Source organism: Carlito syrichta, unplaced genomic scaffold (assembly GCF_000164805.1).
Source record: "Carlito syrichta isolate Samal-C Ts95f unplaced genomic scaffold, Tarsius_syrichta-2.0.1 Scaffold301887, whole genome shotgun sequence".
Taxonomy (NCBI): Eukaryota; Metazoa; Chordata; class Mammalia; order Primates; family Tarsiidae; genus Carlito; species Carlito syrichta.
In genome coordinates, this window is record NW_007245983.1 from 135354 (window position 1) to 149293 (window position 13940).

The window sequence follows — 13940 nt, forward strand, 5'->3', positions numbered from 1 at the left end:
CCACTCACCTCAGCCTCCCAAGGCGCAGGATTACAGGCTGAGCCATCGAGCCCGGCTCAGGGTTCATTTATAAGCCAAAAATCTTTTCTCCTCAAAAGGAGCAAGTTCTCTCTACACTGGTTCAGCATTTAAGGACTATGTTGAGACCAGGAGGAATAAGTAGACTGATACAGCAATCTTCAAAGACTATGCTTATCACTAAGCATAGGCAACTCTCATAATGTCTCATTCCCTGGGGCCTTCCTGCTACTCATACTAGGACCTGCAAACCTGACACTGGTACAAATGGACAAAACAGAACCTGGTCAGAGATATGGAGAAAGTGAAGTTTCTGAGTAAATGAGGATGTGGGGACATGTTGCGGTTTCCCACTGGGAAAACAGTTTCCTAAGTGAATGTGTAAAGAGTTAAGTGTCTTATAAGTAGTGGGTCTTGCAGGTTGAACAAGGCTGGAATTCTCGAGTTCAGAAGTTTCTTAAGAGCACAATTAAGATGTCAGTATTAGTGGTGAGAGCATCAAAGTTTATTTTATTTTTTTATTTTTAACATGGGAAATATAAATGTAAAGTTGAAGGCTTTGATACTTTGTAATGGTAATGTTGATGATAAAGTGGGCTTGAGATGAACTCCTCCAGCAAGTGCTACACTTTTTCTTCTGCAGTTTGATATGGAGTCAGCCAGTAGGCTGTCAGCTGTGGTTCATGTTACCAGGCATGATTGAGATAACTTCTCATGTGTATGAATGAACAGCACTGATGCCTTTTATCTATGCTTTGCTGCAGTTCAACACAGAGGCTTCCAAAATAGAATGCACCCACCCACTTCTGTATGCTTATTTTAATATATGTACATTATTGTAAATATGTAATATATATTAAATGTGTATTTTATATATATATACAGAGAGAGAGGGAGGGGGAGAGAGAGAGAGAGACAGACAGACAGACAGAGAGAGGTATATATAGGCTAACTGTGGCCTGCCTGCATGCCAAATTGGGTCTGTGGCCTGTTTTTGCACTATGTGGCAGCTTAGAATTTTTTTTTAACATTTTCAAAGTGTTGTGAAAAAGGAAATGATGACTGTGCTACAGGCACCGAATGTGGCCTGCAAAGTTTAAAATATGTACTCTCTGGCCCTTTATAGAAGTTTGCTGGTTGTATAATTCATGATGTAGATGTATAGAAACCTTGTTTTAAAAAAAAAAAATTAATGACATTAGTCATTCTTATTTTATATATGAAATGACATTATCTTTTGACTAATTTTCCTTCTGCTTTTAATTCCACTTCTGACAACATGTTAGGCTAGATGACCTAAAATACTGTCTGTTCCAAAATACATAGAAATGCTGGGTAAAATAGAACAAGCATTGCTTTAAATGGACAACTTAGTTATCAAGAAAGTAAGGAAGTCTCTTGTTCATTATTGTTCATCATTGCTGTGATGACTTTGGAGGGAGTTGGTTGGTTTGAGTGACATAAAAGAAAAAGGAAGAGGAAAATGGAAAAGGAAAATGGAAACTAGAAGCAAGGGATGATATACAAGAAGAATTAGGGAGAAAAAAATTATCCCTTTATGTCCTAAAACATGGACTTTATGGAATGGTAATTATTATGTTAATTGCTAATTGAAGTTATTGAAATAAAATGTGACTAAATCTGGATAATATTAACGTGAAAGAAAAAAGGGATATAAAGAATGAAACCGCCAGGCATGGTGGCTCATGCCTGTAGTCCCAGCACTTTGAGAGGCAGAGATAAAAAGATTGCATGAGCCCAGGAGTTCGAGACCAGCCTGGGCCACTTGGTGAAGCCTTGTCTCTACAGTAAATCAAAAAATTAGCCAGTTGTGGTGACTCACACCTGTAGACCCAGCTACTTGGATGCCTGAGGTGGAAGAGTCGCCTTAGCCCAGCAGGTCAAGGCTGCGATAGCTGTGAGCATGCTACTACACTCCAGTTTGGGTGACAGAGTGAGATGCCAACAACAACAACAAAAAGAATTGAACCATTATAATAAGATTCATTTATTGTTCAGAAGAAGCATAGAGTAAGTAAAGTTTGCTTGCTAATTTTTTTTGAGTCAGAGTCTCACTCTGTTGCCCAGGCTTGAGTGCAGTAGCATGCTCATGACCACCGCAACCTCTTTCTGCAGGGCTCAGGCAATCCTTCCACCTCAGACTTCCAAGTAGCTGGAACCACAGGTGTGTACCACCACACCCAGCTAATTTTTTGATTTATTGTAGAGACGAGTTCTCTCCATGTTGCCCAAGCTGGTCTCAAACCTGTGGGCTCAGGCAATCCTCTTACCTCTGCCTCCCAAAGTGCTGGGATTACAGGTGTGAGCCACTATGCCTGGCCAAGAAAATTATTTTCAAAGAATATAAGGAAAGGCTGGGCACAGTGGCTCATGCCTATAATTCTAGTACTTTGGAAGGCTGAGGCAGGAGCATAACTTGAGACCAGCCTGAGTCATATAACGAGACCTCATTTCTAATAAAAAACAAAAACAACAAAAAAGGCAGTGAAGCACTGACGTATGCTACAATGTGGATGAGCTTCCAAAACATGATGCTGACTGTAAGAAACCAGGCACAAAAGCCACATATTTATGTGATTTGATTTCCATGAAATGTCTCGAACAGGCAAATTCATAGAGACAGAAGTCAGACTAGTGGTTGCCAGGGCCTAGAGGAAGGGGCAAATGAGGAGTGACTGCTTAATGGGGATGGAGCTTCCTTTTGGGGTGATGAACAACATGGTTTGGAACTAGCTAGAGGTGTGGTTGCACAACATTGTAAATGCCACGAAATTTTTCACTTCAAAACGACTAAGGCAGGGATTTCTGTCAAGATGGTGACGGGACAGGTCAGACTGTGAGAGTCTCTGCAAAAGCAAGTGTCCATAAAGACTCTGCATGAGTGGGTGTATGCTGGTGAGTGAGTGAAAGTTCGTCTGAGGGGAGATTCCAGTTCATGCACCCAGGGCTCTCCTCCAGAGGTGACTGCAGCCCCCCACTGTCCTGAGATTGGAGCCACTGGCGAGCAGTATCTGCTGCTATTCTTGGGACTCTCCTGAGAAAAGCCTGTGGAATACAGCTGATTCTCATCACCTGGTGCCTGGCTCACACCATCACCTGTGACAGTAAAGTAGCTGGAGCCCCAGATCAGAATGGTAGAGAGAAATCAGGGAGAGCTGGAGAGGAGCCCCACTACTGGTGAGAAAACGCCAACTGGAGCCATTTTCTCTGTCCCAGACCAGGCAGAGATCTACATTGCCCCACCCAGGTCCACCCAGTGTCCAACTTGGGACCTAGAGGTAATCTCATCAAACTCAGAGAGACAAACACTCCTTCCCAATGCAGGATCAGACACAGACACATTAGATCTGAGTGGGAACCTTGATAGGCAGCAAGCCAAGTGAGTCCAGATCTGATCCACCCTCCTCCCGCAGTAGTCCATGGGGTATCTGACCCACTCTGAGAGCAACCCTGCCAGCCTGTGTTGAGAGCAGAGGGGAGGGGCTGGAGACCAGAGCTGAAGGGAAGTTGGAATTACAGGAACAACCTCAGGGCAAATTTATTTTTTAGATTGTCTATTTGTTTTGCTTGTTTTTTTTCTGTTTGCTTGTATTAGGTTTTTTTTTTCCTTTTTCTTTCTGTTTTTGATTACGTTTTCATACTTGCTTTGTTTCTGTTATTTTATTGCTGTACTTTTTAGACTTCCTGTGTGTATATGGGTATTTTTGAGGGACAGTATATCAATAAGGGTTTTTTTGTTGGTTTGTGTGTTTGTATGATTGTCTGTATGTTTTAGTTTTTTTAAGTCTTTTCTGTCCTTTTTTGTGTCTCTTTTCATTTGTTAGTTGGTACACCTGTGTGTTTTCCCTCTTATTCTTCTAAATCTCCACCTTCCTCTCGTCCCCCTCCTTCCACTTTTCCATTATTTTCCTTTTTCTTACTTCATTTTGCTTTCAGGGAGCAAACTTATAGCCCTCACTGCATGGAAAGATTATAAGGCAGTGGGAAGTGGGTTCCAGGGGGCCCACACACCTGTCAGTGGATACTGGGATCTGTAGATAGTTTCTGAATTACAGCTCCCCCTAAATTAAATCTCAAAACTGCAAAAAGTATAGTCCCCCACCCACACTCTAGATTCAGAATTGAATAAGCCAGAGGATCTGCCTAAGGCAGAATAGGAGATTGAGCAAACAAGTAAAACTACCCCCATCACTGAACAACAGAATTAAAGAAGAGATTAAAAAAAAGAAAAAAGCAATAGGAGGGAGGAAAATCTACACAAATAAAGAAAAATCAAAAGAAGAATATAGGTCTCACATAGACCCCTGGGAGGTGAGACACTGAGAATACAGACTTTGGAATGCAAACAATGAAGAGCCCCCAGAATGACTGCTCTCAAGCCACAAACCCAGATATCAAGATATTTATAGAAAGAATAAATAGAATTGAGGAGAGACAAGAGGAAAGAATGAAGGAGTTGATAACTGAGATAACAGCAATAAAGAATACAGCGAATGAAATAAATAACAAACTAATAAGCCTGGAAAGCAGAATTAGCCGAGCAGAAGAAGAATCTCAGAGCTTTATGACCAAAATATGGAACTTACCTAAACTGTCAAAAACATAGAAAAGGGCTGGGCTTGGTGGCTCAGTGTGTAATCCCACACTTTGGGAGGCTGAGGTGAGTGGATTACCTGAGCCCGCGGGTTTGAGACCCACTTGCACAACTTGGTGAGACCTCATCTCCACAATAAATCCAAAAAAAAGCCGGATGTGGTAGCGCTCGCCTGTAGTTCCAACTACTTGGAAGGCTGAGGCGGAAGGGTCGCTGGAGCGACTGCAAGGCTGCGGTGATTGGGAGCGGTCAATGCATTCCAGTCTGGACGACAGAGTGAGACTCCAGCACACACACACACACACACACACACACACACACACACACAACATAGAAAAGAAGCTTTAAAAGACAGAACAAGCTGGGCTCGGTGGCTCAGCCTATAATCCCATGCCTTTGGGAGGCTGAGGTGAGTGGATTGCCTGAGCCCACGGGTTCGAGACCCACCTGAACAGGGAGACCTCATCTCTACAATAAATCAAAAAATCAGCCAGGTGTGGTAGCACATGCCTGTAATTCCGGCTACAGGGAAGGCTGAGGCGGAAGGATCGCCGGAGCCCAGCAGGTCGAGGCTGCGGTGGCCGGGAGCGGCCACTGCACTCCAGTCCAGGCAACAGAGTGAGACTCCAACTCAAAAAAAAACAGACACAACAAAACCTTCAAGAGATGAGCAATTATTTCAAGAGTGCAAACCTTAGATTTGTTGGAGTTCCTGAGGCAGAAAAAGAGACAGACCACCCTGAAACAAACATTCCATGAAATTATCCAAGAAAACTTCCCTCATCTCCTCAGTGACGTGAGCATTCAAACACAAGAGATTCAGAAACCCCTGCAAGACAACAAATGAGAAGACCAGCTCCTAGACACATGGTAATTTGCCAACACAAAGTAGGTATAAAAAAAAATTTCCAAAGACAGCAAGAGAGAAAGGTTAGACTACCTACTGGGTAAGACCAATTAGAATAGCTGCAGACTTATCTACAGAAGTGCTTCAGACTAGGAGAGATTCGAGCCCAATCTTTAAATTTCTCAAGGATAAACAATTTCAACCAAGAATAACCTGCCCAGCTAAGCTAAGCTTCATCAGTGATGGAGAATTAAAATCTTTCCCACACATTCAATCCTTAAGAGCTTACACTGCTTCCAGACCAGCTTTATAAGAAACACTTAAGAAAACATTAAACATAGAAGAAAGGAAAAAAAGAACCACAACACCCTTCCCAAGAATGCAGGAAAAAGATTGAAAACACACATGAATCAATACAAAAATCAAAAGAAAAAAACATACAGCAACAACAATAACAAACTCTATAAGAACCTCATGACAGGGATAAACTCTCACATTTCAATTATTTGCTTGAATGTGAATGGACTAAATGCACCACTGAAAAGGCATGAAATGGAAAAATGGATAAAATATCATGAGGTAGCAATATATTGTCTCCAAGAGAATCATCTCAACAGAAAGGACACTCACTGACTCAAAGTCAGGCAATGGAAACAAAATTTCAGGCGAACGGAACACAAGAAAAAGCAGGAGTCACAATCTTAATATCAGACAAAATGCCCTTTAAGCTCTCAAAAATTAAGAAAGATAAGGAGGTAACTACATAATACTAAAAGGTTTGATCCATCAATAAGAAATATCCATCCTAAACATATCGGCACCCAACATAGGAGCACCAACTTTCATAAAGCGGTTTCTAAATAAACTTTAAAATGATATTGACACTAACACTATCATAGCTAGGGTCTTAAATACCCCACTCACAACCCCAGACAGATCATCAAAACAAAAAGTCAACAAGGAGATCTAGAACCTCAATGTGATGCTTGACTAAATGGACTTAATTGATACCTACAGAACAGTCCACCAAACAACCACAGAATATCCATTCTACTCATCACCACATGGAGCCTACTCTAAGATCGACCACATCCTCGGACATAAATCAAGCATAAACAAATGTCATAAGATTGAAATTCTGCCATGCACCTTCTCTGACCACAGTGGAATAAAAATAAATAGCAGTACCTACAATGTTCCCCCAAACCCACAAAGACATGGACACTGAACAACATGATGTTAAGCAACTCCTGGGTCAACATGGAAATCGAAACAGAGATTAAAAGATATTTGGAAACAAATGGAAATGAACAAACATCTTACCAAAATCTCTGGGATACCATGAAAGCAGTACTAAGAGGGGAATTCATATCTACAAACACATATGAAGAAAATGGAAAGATCACAAGTTAACAGCCTAACAAACCACCTGAGGGAGCTGGAAAACCTAGAACATCAAAACCCTAACTTCAGAAGAATCTAGATCACCAAAATAAAAGACCAAATTCAGGACATAGAAGATAAAAAGATAATACAAAAAACTCAATGAAACAAAAACTGATTCTTTGAAAGGATATGCAAAATTGATGGTCCCCTAGTTAGACTGACCACGAAAAAGAGAGAAAAAGCTAAAATAAATACAATCAGAAATGCAAAATATGAAATAACAACTGAACCCGAGGAAATACAAAACATTATCAGAGACTACTACGTACACTTGTATGGAAACAAACTTGAAAACCTAAAGAAAATGGAGGACTTTCTAACATCACACAACCTCCCCAGGTTGGAACAAGATGAAATCAAGACCATAAATACACCAGTAACAGTCCAGGAAATTGACTGTGTCATAAGAAAACTACCTGTAAAAAAAAAAAAAAAAGACCCTGGATCAGATACCCTTCTAGCAGAATTCTACAAAACATACAAAAAGGAACTGATACCAATCCTATTGAAAGTATTCTAGGCAATTGAGAGAGAGAGAATTCTCCCCAAATAATTTTACAAAGCTAACATCATATTGATACCCAAACCAGGTAAAGATTCAACAAAGAAAGAGAAACACAGGCCAATATCCTTGATGAACATAGATGGTAAAATTCTCAACAGATCCAAGCAAAACAGATTCAATAACACATCTCAAAAATCATCCACCACAACCAAGTAAGCTTCATCCCCGGGATGTAGGACTGGTTCAACATTCGTAAGACCATAAATGTAATTAAATATATAAGCAAAGCCGGGCTTGGTGGCTCAGCATGTAATCCCGTGCCTTTGGGAGGCTGAAGTGAGTGGATTGCCTGAGCCCGCGGATTCGAGACCCACCTGGGCAGCAAGACCTCATCTACAATAAATCAAAAAATCAGCCAGACGTGGTAGCACATGCCTGTAATTCCGGCTACTTGGAAGGCTGAGGCAGAAGGATCGCCAGAGCCCAGCAGGTTGAGGCTGCGGTAGCTGGGAGCGGCTACTGCACTCCAGTCTGGGCGACAGAGTGAGACTCCAACTCAAAAAAAAAAAAAAAAAAATATATATATATATATATATATATATATATATAAGCAGATGTAAAATGAAAACCACGTGATTATATCATTAGACGTAAAAAAATCTTTTTATAAAATCCAGCACCTCTTTTGATAAAAACCCTCGAACATCTAGGCATAGATAGAACATACCTCAAAATGGTGACGGCCATCTACGAGAAACCCACAGCCAACATATGCTAAACAGACAGAAATTGGAACCATTTCCTCTAAAAATCGGAAAGAGACATGGATGCTCACTTTCACCCTTCCTTTTCAAATAGTTTTGGAAGTCCTAGCTAGAGCAATCAGACAAGAGAAGGAGATCAGGGATATCCAAATAGGAAAAGAGGAAGTTAAGTTCTCTCTCTTTGCAGACAACATGATGCTATACCTCGAAAACCCTAGGGAATCTGTCAAAAACCTCCTTGCACTGATAAAGGACTAAGACAATCTCATTTCTATACACCAACAATAAACAAACAGAAACCCAAATAAAAAGCACAATCTCATTCATTATAGCCACACAAAAAATGAAATACCTTGGCATCTTCCTAGCCAGAGACGTGACAAACCTTTACAACAAAAACTACAAAACACTGCTCAAAGAAATCAAAGATGACACAAACAAATGGAAAAATATTCCATGCTCATGAATTGGAAGAATCAACATTGTTTAGATGTCCATCCTACCCAAGGCAATCTTCAGATTTAACACAATACCCATTAATTATTAGCAGCATTCTTCTCAGACCTGTAAAAGACAATCAATACAGGAATTCATATGGAAACATAAACAACCACGAATAGCCAAAACAATCCTTAGAAAACGAAAAACAAAAAAAGTAGGAGCCATCACACTCCCAGATTTTAAGCTTTATTATAAAGCTATAATAATCAAAACAGCCTGGTATTGGTACGAGAACAGGCATATAGACCAATGGAACAGGATAGAGATTCCCGAAGCAAAACCTCAATTTCTCAACCACCTCATCTTCGACAAGGTCTCTACTGCCAACTACTGGGAGAGGAGAACCTATTCAGTAAATGGTGCTGGGAAAACTGGCTGACCACATGCAAAAGATTAAAACAAGACCCCTACGTATTACCATACACAAAAATCAACTCTAAATTGATCAAAGACGTAAACATAAAACCTCAAACTCTAAGAACCTTAGAAAATGCAAGCCGGGCTCAGTGGCTCAGCCTGTAATCCCGCGCCTTTGGGAGGCTGAGGTGAGTGGATTGCCTGAGCCTGGGTTCGAGACCCGCCTGGGGAGCGAGACCTCATCTCTACAATAAATCAAAAAATCAGCTAGGCGTGGTAGCGCATGCCTGTAATTCCGGCTACTTGGAAGGCTGAGGCGGAAGGATTGCCAGAGTCCAGCAGGTCAAGGCTGCGGTGGCTGGGAGCATGCCACTGCACTCCAGTCTAGGTGACAGAGTGAGACTCCAACTCAAAAAAAAAACAAAGGAAGAAAACGCAGGAGACACCTTTATGGAAATTGGAATTGGCAACCAAATCCTGTTCAAAACCCCAAGTGCCCATGCCATAAGAGATAAGATAGAGAAGTGGGACCTCATCAAACTGACAAGCTTCTACAATGCCAAGGAAACCATCGAGAGAGCAGGGAGACAGCCGACAGACTGGGAAAAAATATTTGCTAATTTTATGTCTGACAAAGGCCTACATCTGGGATCTACAAAGAACTCAAATGTACCAAAAAAAAAAAAAACAAGCAACCCCATTACCAAGTGGGCAAAAGATATGAATAGACACTTCTCAAAATACGACATGAGCAGCACACTTCTCAAAATAAGACATGAGCAGCCATCAGATACATGAAAAAATGCTCAGTCTTGCTAGTCATCAAAGAAATGCCAATTAAAACTACACTGAGATACCACCTCACTCTAGTGAGATTTGCCATCATCAGTAACTCAAAAAACAGATTCTGGAGAGGATGTGGGGAAAAGGGAACACTTCTGTACTGTTGGTGGGATTGTAAACTAGTACAGCCTCTGTGGAAAACAGCCTCTGTGGCTATTCCTAAAAGATCTAAAAATCGACTTCCCATATGACCCCATAATCTCCCTACTGGGAATATACCCAGAGGGACTCAAATCACTCTATGAAAAAGATGCCTGCACACATATGTTTATTGCAGCATTGTTCACAATGGTAAGAACATGTAACCAACTGTGCTGCCCGTCACAAGAGGATTGGATTTTTAAAATGTGGTACGTGTACACGATGGAATATTATGCAGTCATAAAAAGGGACAAAATCGTGAACTTCACAGTAACCAGGATGGACTTAGCGTCTATAATACTGAATGATGTATCACAGAAACAAAGAACTGAGTCTCACATGTTCTCACTCATAAGCAGAGCTTGAACAATTATTGTAATACTATAAGAAAAGGATTGAGCCGGGCTCGGTGGCTCAGCCTGTAATCCTGCGCTTTAGGAGGCTGAGGTGAGTGGATTGCTTGAGCCCATGGGTTCGAGACCTGCCTGGGCAACTTGGTGAGACATCATCTCTGCAGTAAATCAAAAATTAGCCAGGCGTGGTATCGCATGCCTGTGGTTCCAGCTACTTGGAAGGCTGAGGCGGAAGGATCGCTGGAGCCCAGCAGGTCGAGGCTGCAGTGGCTGGGAGCGGCCACTGCACTTCAGTCTGGGCGACAGAGTGAGACTCCAACTCAAAAAAAAAAAAAAAAAGAAAAGAAAGAAAAGAAAAGGATTGGCAGTGGGAAACTGGTGGGGTGGGAAGAGGTGAGATTGGCAGTAGTGGGAATCTGCTGGGGGAGGGGTGCATACCTTATCAACAAGGGTACCTGCATAATGAGCATTTGTATACTTAAACCTGAATTGTACCCCACATCTTTAAAATAAAAAAATTAAAAGCTAAAAAAAAAAAGTAATAAAAAAAATGTTTGATTAAGGCTGGGAGTGCTTTGGGAGGCTGAGGGGGGAGGATTGCTTGAGACCAGGAATTTGTGACCAACCTGGGCAACATAGTGAGACACCGTCTCTGTCAAAAAACATAAACATTAGCTAGGCATACTAACATGTCTGAAGTCCCAGCTACTCAGGCTGGGGTAGGAAGATTGCTTTAACTTGGGAGTTGGAGTCTGCAGTGAACTGTGATTACACCACTGCACTGCACAGTCTGGGCAACAAAGGGAGACCCTGTCTCTAAAAAATAGAAAAGAACGAAGGAGAATATGTAACTTCAGAACAGGTAGAAGGGGGAAAATGGATGACAAAATGATTATCATTATAATGGAGGCAGGAAAGGAAGACATACCCCCAAAAGTATAAATAGAACAAAATAATAAAGTAGAAACAAGTTCAAAGATGGTGGTAGTAAAAGTGATCTAAATTTCTCAGTTAAAAGAGATGATGGGTATTCCTGTTTTAGAAAATAGCTGTTTATATACTGTTTATGAGAGATCCTTGAGAAAGAATAAATACATAAAGATAAATGAGACAGCTGCTAAGAGGAAGAAGTACTGATATAGTTATGTGTATATTAGTTATATTTAAGGCAGCAAGTATTATTAAGGATGGAAATGTACTCCATAATTGTTTTTTGTTTGTTTTTTGGAGTTGGAGTCTCACTCCGTTGCCCAGGCTGGAGTGCAGAGGCACGTTCATGGCGACCCCAGCGTTTATCTGCTGTGCTCAGGCTATTCTTCCACCTTAGCCTTCTAAGTAGCTGGAACTACAGGCGTGCTCTGCCACGCCTACTAATTTTTTTATTTATTGTAGAGATGTGGGCTCAGGTAATCCCCTCACCTCGGCCTCCCAAAGTGCTGGGATTACAGACTTGAGCCACTGCACCCAGCCAATTTTCAAGTATATATTTTCTAACCATGGTGTTATTCCATTAAAAATGAGTAAAACAAAGTTTAAAAAAATGAATAGCCAGGCACATCAGTGCATACCTATAGTTCCACCTACTCAGGAGACTAAGGTGGAAGGATCGCTTGAGCCCAGGAGTTTGAGTCCAGCCTGAGCAACATGATGAGACTTTGTCCCTTAAAAATAAAAACAATAGTAATAATAAATTTGTCAGTTACTAGACATTTTTCTAAATAACTTATGGGTCAAAGAACTTTTTAAATTTTATTATGGAAAAATGTTGAACATCTGTAAATGCTGTAAGGCTATTGTATTTGTGATATGGGATACAGAGTAGAAAGTGGAGGTTGGAAATGTCAGGTTTGAATTGATAAGGGTGGACTGTAAAGTGTCGGACATAAACAGGTACAATATTGATTGTAAACGGCATTTGATAAGTTGGAGAATGCATATTGCTACTTCTTGCAACTACTAAAAGAACAATAACAAGGAAGAGGTATAACTAAGGAGCCAATAGTTGTAAAATGGAACACTAAAAAATTATTTGATTCACCAAAAGTAAAGAAAGAAAGGAACAACAGAGGAACACAGAAAGAGAAGGAAAAAATAGGAAACAAATAGCAAGATGGTAGGCACAAACCTATCCAAAGCAATACAGTAAGTCCCCTACATACAAACGAGTTCTGTTCCGAGAACACGTCCGTAAGTCTAATTTGTTCTTAAGTTCAACAAAGAAAGTTAGCCTAGATACTCAGCTAACACAATTGGCTGTAAATAGGTTTATAATGCTCACATAAGTAATACATAAAAACAAACACAAAAAATAAAACATTTTTAATCTTAAAGTACAGTACCTTGAAAAGTTCAATAGTATAGTAGAGTACAACAGCTGGCATACAGGGGCTGGCATCAAGTGAGTTACTGACTAAAGGAGGGAGAGAAGCTAAGAAATGATAGAGGTAAAGGATCCGTGGTAGGAGACAGAGGGCAAGCTACAATTTCACTCACACCTGATGTTGATGGCACAGGTTCTGGTTCCTTGGTGAATTCAATTATATCTACTGCTGCTTTTGTGCTTGCTTCCAGGCATCCTAGACTTGAAATAAAGATACTGTACTACTGTACTCTATATAGTACTCTACAGCAAAGTACACAAAAGCACAACCACTTGTAGAAGATGTGCACATGTGACAATGTACGTCAGACTCATGAACTAATTTACGTGATTGGACATACAAACACATTCACACTTTGAAAGTTCGCAACATGAAGGTTTGTGTGTAGAGGACTTAATGTAATATCATTACACGTATTGGCCTAACTGTATCAGGTATAAGGCAGAGATAGCCAAAGTAGATAAAAAATCAGGACCTAAATGTATATTGTCTTCAAGAGATGAATTTAAATAGACACAGGTAATTGAAAGAAGAAAGATGAAAAAAGATATGACAAACAGTAAGCGTGAGAAAGCCAACCAGATTATACTAATAACAGAAAAATGAGATTTCAAGACAAAGAATGCTCTTCTTTTTACCCCATCTTTTCCTTCCTATAGTCTTCTACTCCTCCTTGAATTCTTTTTTTGTTTTTGTTTTTTGTGAGTCAGAATCTCACTCTGTCACCCAGACTGGAGTGCAGTGGCATGCTCATGGCTACCACAGCCTCAACCTACTGGTCTCAGGCAATCCTTCCGCCTCAGCCTTCCAAGTGGCTGGAACCACAAGCATGCACCACCACGCCTAATTGATTTTTTAATTTATTGCGGAGACGAGGTCTCACCATGTTGTTCAGGCTGATCTCAAATCTCTGAGCTCAGGCAGTCCTCTCGTGTCTATCACCCAAAGTTTTGTAATTACAGTATGAGCTACTGCGCCTGGCTCTTCCTTGAATTCTTAACTTAAACATTTTTTACTTTCCCTAGAAGCCTTTTCTCACTGAAGATCCAGTCCTTGGGACTCAAATAGCTTCCTTTATATCTCCTGTCATTATATTTATTCCATTGCATCTTTTTTTTTTTTTTTTTTGAGTTGGAGTCTCACTCTGTCACCCAGACTGGAGTGCAATG

At 40.7% G+C, this 13940-nt stretch overlaps 1 protein-coding gene across 1 annotated transcript in view; it reads left to right on the forward strand.

Annotated features, from left to right (window-relative positions):
• The window catches only part of SCAI (suppressor of cancer cell invasion), a 184791-nt gene that overhangs the window by 109983 nt on the left and 60868 nt on the right, over nucleotides 1-13940 (forward strand). The gene's annotated exons all lie outside the window — the stretch shown is intronic.